The 8929-nt window shown below is 36.5% G+C and overlaps 1 long non-coding RNA gene across 1 annotated transcript; it reads left to right on the top strand.

The window, feature by feature from the left end:
* Window positions 1-6654: 6654 nt before the first annotated feature.
* On the top strand, window positions 6655-8284 carry LOC145124937 (uncharacterized). Its single transcript, XR_013715745.1, has 2 exons — window positions 6655-6825; window positions 7804-8284. It is a non-coding gene; the product is annotated as an uncharacterized LOC145124937 (long non-coding RNA).
* The last annotated feature ends 645 nt before the right edge of the window (window positions 8285-8929 follow it).

The raw sequence follows: 8929 nt of genomic DNA, 5'->3' as shown, positions 1-8929 counted from the left end.
TTGTACCCAGGTATGAGATTTATGGCTTAAAAGACAAATTTCCCTTTGGAACTCGTCGAGTTGATGGCCTCAACTCGACGTGTTGGAAGCTCTTGGGCCGCTCAAATTTTTGGACCAACTCGACGAGTTGTTGAGGAAAACTCGACGAGTTGGTGGTTGATTATGAAACCCTAATTTTTAGGGTGTTGCACCCTATTTAAAGGCCTTATGGCCTTTGGATGGCCTCTTTATCCGCCCCCTCTGTCCATAGAAACCCTAATTCGTGCATTCCCTCCCTTTTTGTGTGTGTGAGCTTGAAGATAGAATATTTGGTGATCTTTTGAAGGAGCTTGGAGTTTGAAGAGGTTTGATTGAGAGGAAGACTATAGATCCAAAATCTTCTCTGCTGTTGCAACCATTTTGAGGTATAAAGTCGATACCTTGGTCATTTATTGCTTAGATCTACCCCATTGAAAGTTTATTGTCATTTTTGGCTCATATTGGAGTCATTCTTGGGGTTGGCCATTTATTGAAGTTGCCACTTCAGATCTGGATGCTTTATGGCCTCTTTGGGCTTAAAGCTTCAAGCTTTATCATGTTATAGGCCCCCCTCCATGCTTTAGGCCCTTGTTAGTCCTTCTTTGAGTTTTTTAGCCTCCATGTGTTATGCATGGACGTAAAGTTAGCAACTTTACGTGGTTTTCCAGCTCATGGGTTCCAGATCTGCATTCTTGAGCATTGGAAGGGACGAAAAAGGACTGAATGAGTTAAGTTGAGAAAACTTGTTGAGTTGTCCTGACAACTCGGCAAGTTGGCTCGAGTTTTCCTGTTATTCAGGATATTGTAGGAACTCGACGAGTTGTCTTGATAACTCGGCGAGTTGGCTCGGGTTTTCCCCGTTTCTCTAAGTACTAAAGGAACTCGACGAGTTGGTCGAGTTGGTAGGTGCACTCGACGAGTTGGGTCAACATGGTTGACCGAGTTCGACTTTGAAGGCATTTTGGGTATTTAAGGTTTTGATGGGTTGGTCATGCTGGTTGTAGGCTTTGATTCGGGATCTGGGATTCGGAGTTAGATCTTATCAATTCAGCTGCTTGTGAGGTGGGTGTTCCTCACTATACTTATTGGGTCGAAGGCACCAAGGTCGGCCCCTTTGGATTGTTATCCAGATTATTGCATGTGTGGGTATTGTAGTGACCTATTAGATATGTATCCTGATAATAGGATGATGTTATACTTAGTGATCTGTAAGATCTGTCTGTTTACATGATTTTCTGGTTATATGTTTAATTGTTATGTATATGTCAACATGTTATGTGTGGGTGGGTTGAGGCGGACCTGCTTTGTGCTGAAGGCCAACAGACCCAGGGCGTCCCGGATAGACTGAAGGCCAGTGGGTCGTACCAGTCAGGCCAAAGGATCGGAGAACGTTCCAGATAGGCTGAAGGCCCAAGGTGGCGTACCAGTCATGTTGTAGATTCCGTGAGCATACCAGATAGACTGTAGGCCGGTGGGGGCGTTCCAGTCAGGCTGAAGGCTCTGAATGCATGTTGTTTGTGATATTATTCTGGTTTTGGTATTATGATTGGTATTTTGGGGAAAAATCACTAAGCTTCGGGCTTACAGTTTTGGATTATATTTCAGGTACTTCTGAGGATCGCAGGAAAGCAAAGACGTGATCATGCACCTCCTCATATTTGTTTTATAATTTCTGGGATTTCCCTGATGTTGAACTAGTTTGAAAACAATTTGTAATGAATGATGGTTTTTGGAGTTATTTAAAAGTTTTAAAATTTTCAAAATTTAATGGATGTTACATAATTAATGACCAAAAGTCCAAAGCCCAACCGAAGACCGAAAGCCCAGCAAGGCGTACGCTCTGCGTACGCGTTGTACGCATGGCGTATACGATCATTCGCTAGTACGCTTTGCGTACTCTTTGGTACGCTCAACGTACTGGGCTGCTGCCACTTTAAGCCAATAAGTGCTTAATTCGTTTAGCCTTTAAGTCCAACCTTCAGATCTCTTCTATTTTAGGGTTCTAATACATAAAGTTGGCAACTTTAACGCTTAGCATGTCTTAATGGAACCCAACATTCATTTTTATCCATCAAAGCTCATATTAAGGACTCAAATTCATGCATGGACTCATATCAACCATCAAGATGACATTTTTATGCATCTATAACAACAAAGGGGCTAAGATCTAACATCTCTAACTCCTTGAGTTTCCCAAACTCACAAAGAGAACTCATGAGACCAAATAAAGCTCATAAACAAGCCCTAAACTCTAACTATCAAATGAATCATCAAGGTAAGGACTTTATACCTTCTATAACTCCCAAAGTTGATGAGGAATCTGCATCTAGAAGCTCAACCTCAACAAATGCTTGGTCTCCAAGTTCCTTCTTCTTGAATACACACTAAAATGCCACAAAAACCACTTCAATGCTCAAGAATCCACCAAGGATGGTCTAGGGTTTCAATGGGACGAAATGAACACTGGGGGTTGATGAGAGTAAATGTACAAAGGCCATAATGATGCTTAAATATGGCTTATTCCCTGAAAATTAGGGTTTCAAGTTGGCTGGAGTACGCCCTGCGTACTCCTGAGTACGCCCGACGTACTCAAATGTTACCCGCGATCAACTTCACCACTACGCACTGCATACTCAAAGAGTACGCCCCGTGTACTAGTCTAAGTCCTAAAACACCATTAACTTCCATCGGTCATAACTCCCTCGCTCTAAGTCCAATTCAACGTTCTTTATATCCATGGAAAGGTAATAAGACGCTCTATAATTCTATCAACTCTCCTTTGTCTTAAAACTTTACGAACTTAAAACCAAAATTCATAAAAGGTCCGAACTGTCACTTTACGATTATACCCTTGGGCTCTAAGTCATAATTTGAACTCCCAGATCATCTAACCTACATTACCCACACCCAAATAGGTCTAAATCTCTCTTTCCCAAAGGCCCTAAGCCTTATGATAGCCGATCTTCGGGTCACAGCCCCAAATTATGAAACGATCTGATACAGGTGTTACAGTAATACGCTTCAGGAAGAGGGGAAAATTGGGGCCCCGACATATCGGTCTACTTCAGGTGATTTCCAGAGTTGACAAGGTAGTTTATAGGTTGGATCTTCCCGAGGAGCTCAGTTAGATCTACATCACCTTCCATGTTTCGCAACTATAGAAGTGTGTGGCTGATGATTAAATGGTTATTCCTTTGGATGATGTTCAGGTTGATGATCGCTTGAATTACATTGAGAGACCAGTAGCAATTTTAGGTCGAAAGACGAAGGCCTTGCGCAACAAGGTGGTATCTTTGGTCAAGGTTCAGTGGCAGCATCGGAAGGGTTCCGAATGGACATGGGAACCCGAGTCTGAGATACGGGAGCATTACCCGGAGTTGTTCGCAGCAGCAGACTTCGAGGACGAAGTCTAGTTCAAGTGGGGGAGAATTGTAACATCCCGAAAATGAGGTATTTCCAAAATTAACTCTTAAGTATGAATGTTTATGATTTTTAGCCCTTGGGTATGAGAAAGCTTGCAAAATGGCCCATAACGACATTCTTGTAAATTCGGGCCAAGACCTATTATGTTGGGCGTATGTTGTGTACGTTGGGCGTACATGCGCGAGTCTTAGTACGTTGGGCGTAAACCGGGTACGCAGGGCGTACGTGAAGGATCCTCAAACCCTAATTTTTAGGGTTTGGTCCATATATAAGCATCATTAACTCTTCATTTCTCATTCCCTCTCCAACCTCCAACCCTCATTTCGTCCTTTGCAACCCTAATCTATTGTGAGTGATCCTTTGAGATCAAAAGTGTGTTTTTGTGGTGCCTTTGTAGCAAGGTGAAGAAAGAAGCATCATCTTGGAAGATCAAGACCTTCTAGATCCAAGAACAACCTCACCTTCAAGATCCATTTTGAGGTATACAGTTATGAACTTGATGAATCTATGCATAGATCTAAATTATCCATGGATTTTGTGTCCTTTTGGTCCCATTATTTGGGTATTTTGAGTATAATCTACTCTTATCCATTTAGGTTGTCCTTTCAGTCATTTTGAGGTGTTTAGAAGCATAAAAATGTAGTCTTGATCATATATTCCCTTCCATGCATGCGTTATGAGGTCTTAATGGGTTAAGTGGTTGAGGTTTTTGATTTTAAGACCTTATTAGCCATGCAAGACCATGAAGTTGGAAACTTTATGGTCAAAAACGTTATTTGAGACTTAGATCTGACTTTGGACATGAAACCTTGGTGTATTAATCTCTTAATCCATTAAGAGGAGAATCAGTGCGTACACTGGGCGTACCAATTGGTACGATGTACGTATCTAGTTGAGACCTCGACTCCTCGGGCGATGAGTACGCCCCATGTACATCCAAAGTACACCCCGCGTGCGAGGGCTGAGCTGACTCGGATGAGTTGACTCGGTTGGGCTGACTCGCCTGATTTTGTTTACTTTTTACGATTTTGACCAAGGATAATTTGGGAAATTTATATTAATTTATATTGGGAAATGTTTTGATTATTAAGAGTTGGGTAGAGCCGGTTGTCGGAGCAGATATCCATTTTGATTGTTTTCAGATTGAGAGCTGAGTTTTCCTCACTATACTTATGGGTCGAAGGCACCAAGGCCGACCCATTGGATTGATATCCTGGTTTACCGTTTGTTGCTATGTTGTAGTGATCTGTTAGATCTGTATCTTGGTATATAGGATGTTGCTATGATGTAGTGATCTGTTAGATTTGTATCATGATATATAGAATGTTGCTATGATGTAGTGATCTGTTAGATCTGTATGACTACCTATTTCTGCTAGCTATTGATTGTTATGGTGTATGTTGATATGTGATGGTTTATTGGGTTGAGGCGAACCAGCTGAGACTGAAGGCCAAGACACCCAGGGCGGTCAGGATAGACTGAAGGCCTGCAAGGCGGACCAGTCAGGCCAAAGGCCCAGAGAGCGGTCCAGATAGGTTGAAGGCCCGATGAGGCGGTCCAGTCATGCTGAAGGCTCTGTATGCATGTTGTTGCTTGTTATGTTTATGTGGTGGTTCTTTTGGGGAACTTACTAAGCGTTCGCTTACAGTTTTAGTTTTGTTTCAGGTACTTGTGAGGACTGTGGCAAGGCGAAGGCGTAACCATGCACATCCTTGGTTTGATGTTGTTGGATCTTGGGAGACTCTGATTTTGAGTAATGTTTTTGGAAACAATGGTTATCTAAACACTTTTTAAGTAAATTGATTGTTTTTGAAAAGTTTAAATTTGTTGTGATTTTTTAGATGCTATAATTCTTGAGCGGGTTGAATTTTGTTTGCTTTATGTTTATTAGAAATCTTACTATATTGTAGGGTGATCGGTTGGAACATTGACATCTTCGGAGGATCGTTGACCTCACCAAGTCTTCGTCAAATTCTTCTATTTATAAGATCGAACGTCCAATTCTACATATACAGTTGTGTTCCGAGTATTACATTAGCATTTTCTGTTTAAAGAACTGTTTGAATCATGGAGTTTAATTGTAATAAATTGTGTTTGATTTTTTATTAAAATTCTTCAATTCAGAGTTGTAAGGGGATTGAAAATTGAAACATATATTCTTATGATCAATCGGGGTAGTAGGTTAGACTGGCTATGTTGATGCGCTTTTGCAATTACCAACTCTAAATCTTCTTATTTTCTGACATATATCAATTTTTAAGGTAAATCTTTCGGTCTTAAGTAAGAAATCTGAGATTGGTTACAATATTTTTATGTATGTTAAAAGGTAAGGTTGAATATATGAAAGTTGTTAAATGCGTATTGCAAATTCGCTTAGACGTACTTTTACTTATTTGTTTATTATAGAATCTTACTTTCGTTTCTTTCTATTATAAAGTTGGTTTTTTAAATGCACCAACTATAGCAATATCTGTAGATTTCTCAAAATATGATCCGATAATAGAAAGGAACGACAGTAGATATAAATGAACGTACGTTTATGTTTCTGGCACATAAGGTTATTTTTTATGAGATTTTTGCAAAGATTTTAAAGTAGTTAATGTTGTGGCAGAAATGGAAGAAGTGCGAAAAAACAAGCAATGGAAATGCCCTCACTGCATAGAAGAAGAAGGAAAAACAAACCATATTGGATATGTAATAGGTACATACATTATTAATTACCCTTTCTATCCTTATCGTGCCAAATCATATTGTCAAATGCAACATGCTTTCTGTAATTATCAATGGATACGCTCTTATTCATATAACTCTTTCTGCTTAAAGAAGCGAAAAATGATGCCAACTGGGATTGCCATATATAAGGGTTCGACAAAAAAATTTCTTTTGTGGTGATATAATCAATCATAGACTGCAAACATTGATAGATCACCTTGTGAAATTTTTTTGAAACCCATTATAACACAATAATAATAAAAAGAACGTTCCGAGACAAAGCCCGAAATCACCTCCTCGTTAATAATTAAATAGCATAAATCAAAGAAATTATAGAGTTTCAATCAATATCATTCAAGATTTATAATTTATCTCGAATTAACTTGATTACAAATAGTTACATAGATTAGATTAGATAGATATAATATATATATAATATAAAATATAAAATATTTGGACAGAGTTTATACATGTGGAGAGAGATATATAGATTTAGACAGGGTGGGTCGGGTTTGTGACCGTCAAATCTACATTCTCTCTCACTCTCTCTCCTCTCTCACTTTCTCTCTCTAAATTTTAGAAGCAATTTCTTTCACAGATTCATTCAATCTTCCATATTAGTTCTGTTCAATTCCCCTGTTTTGGTGATTATAATGCTCCCAAATTTTCAAGGTATGAAGTATTCTTATAATTTATTTTTATTCAATTTTATATGTGTATATACAGTGTGAAGACGCAGATTAAACAAACTTTTAATGTTTTTGAACTTTTCTGAGCTTCCCTTTGATGCGTTTCGCCAATAGTTGACGAAATATTACTCAAAATCTTTATCTTATCGAGTCTTTTTCGATAAAAAAAAAAAAGGGGAAATATTTATATACACGCACATATACACTGTTCTAGCTGTATATACAGAGTTTTACATAATACAAAGATTTATAAATTAAAAAGAAAACTAAAATTCGCTTCAAGATCTTCAAGCAGTGTTCCTTTGATTTTGATTTTAATGCTTTTTCTTATTCTGGGGTTCGAATGGGTCATGATTACATTAGGCTTTTTCTGAAGTTTATTTGCTATTTTAGGAAGTTATGCCTCTGCAAAATTGAAGCTTTTATTATGTACGACTTCTTTCTTTCTTCCCTTTTTATTGTTTTTCCCTACATTTAATTGTTAAATTTTGTCTTTGTCTTCTTCTTCTCCAGAATTTAGATTATTATTTTTATATATTTTCACACCCACTAGGTGTAAAAATTATAACTTTTGGTATTTAAAATCGTACACATTTGGTGTTTTTGTTGATATCTTTCTTTGTGTGTGCATTTTTAGTTCTTGAGATTCTTCTTTTTTGAAGAACTCTGAACTTTAACCCTTTTGGTGGGTATTTCTTTCTGAGTGCATTTGGGAAAAACAGATTTTCCCTTTTATGGAAATGGGATCTGCTTTTTTACATCTCATCATACCCTAATTTATAGCTTCAATAATAATCAAATATTAGCCCAAAAGAATTTAATGATTAATAATTATAACCAAATTTCTTGTAAAAATTCATACATTTTTCTGTTTCTCAATGACAAAATCAAATCCCCTTTCTTGTTCTCTTCTGATTTTCGACATTTTTTATGCATTTTTAAAAAGTCAAAATGTTTGCAGGATTGTAATTAATCTGATGACAAGATTGATGGAGGAAGGTGATGCATATGGAGGAATGGGGATTCAATTAGATGGGAAAATGTCGCAAACATTTCAAAAGAGTTTTGTTCAAGTTCAAAACATATTCGATCAAAACAAATTGTTGATTAATGAGATCAATCAAAATCTTGATTCAAAGATTCCTGATAATCTGAATAGAAATGTGGGTTTGATTAGAGAACTCAACAACAATATACGAAAAGTGGTTGATCTTTACTCTGATCTTTCATCTAATTTTACAAAATCCATGGATGTGAATAATTCATCTGAAGGGGATTCAAGATTAGATTCCAAAAAGAGGAGTAGGCTTTCTTAATTAGATTTAAAAAAAAAAAATAGCCAATTCCTTTTTTGTTCTTTTTAATCAAAGATGATATAAAGGCTTGTAATTTGTAAAACACATGCATTCAAAGTAGTAAAACCGCTGATGATTTGTTGTGCACTGCTTTTTCTTTTTATTTATTCAATATTATTGTTTTTGTCTCCAACTTTTGGTTGAATTTTTTGGAAAAAGGTTTTGATGATTTGTATGAGGAATACTTTGCATATACATCTCAACCTTTTCTGCAAAGATGTTTTCAACATAACAAACCAAAAGAAAAAGAATAAAAAAAAATAATAATAACTGCTTTTTATTTGCTTTTGATTAGTTTATCTGAATATTAGTTATGTTAAAAATAAGTAATCTTATTTTTTTAATAGAATAGTTTAAAATATTATATGATTTTTAATATTAAACATAATTCGACTTATTTTCATTTTTATTAAACTATAAAATTAATTTTTTGTTTCCAAAACATATATAATTCAGTTATATCTATTTTTACGGTCAAAATTATATTATTATGAAAAAGATATGAAAAAGATGTGTGCTTTGACAAAAATAGCCCAAGGTTTATTTAAAAGAAAAACAAAATTACAAGAACTATTTTTAGGATGTTGGTTCATGCTCTTTATATTGTTAGTTGCTTAAGTGATCAGAACATTGAAAGAAAACTTGATCCGTTGGCATCATTCGAGGGTTATTTTTGTCCACCATCATCTTTCATCCTGATAATATATTTTAAACTATTAATAATATGTTCTA

Source organism: Lactuca virosa, chromosome 7, assembly GCF_052849685.1.
Source record: "Lactuca virosa cultivar CGN04683 chromosome 7, Lactuca_virosa_CGN04683_v6, whole genome shotgun sequence".
In the NCBI taxonomy this organism is placed as follows: Eukaryota; Viridiplantae; Streptophyta; class Magnoliopsida; order Asterales; family Asteraceae; genus Lactuca; species Lactuca virosa.
This window is presented reverse-complemented; position numbering and strand designations above follow the sequence as displayed.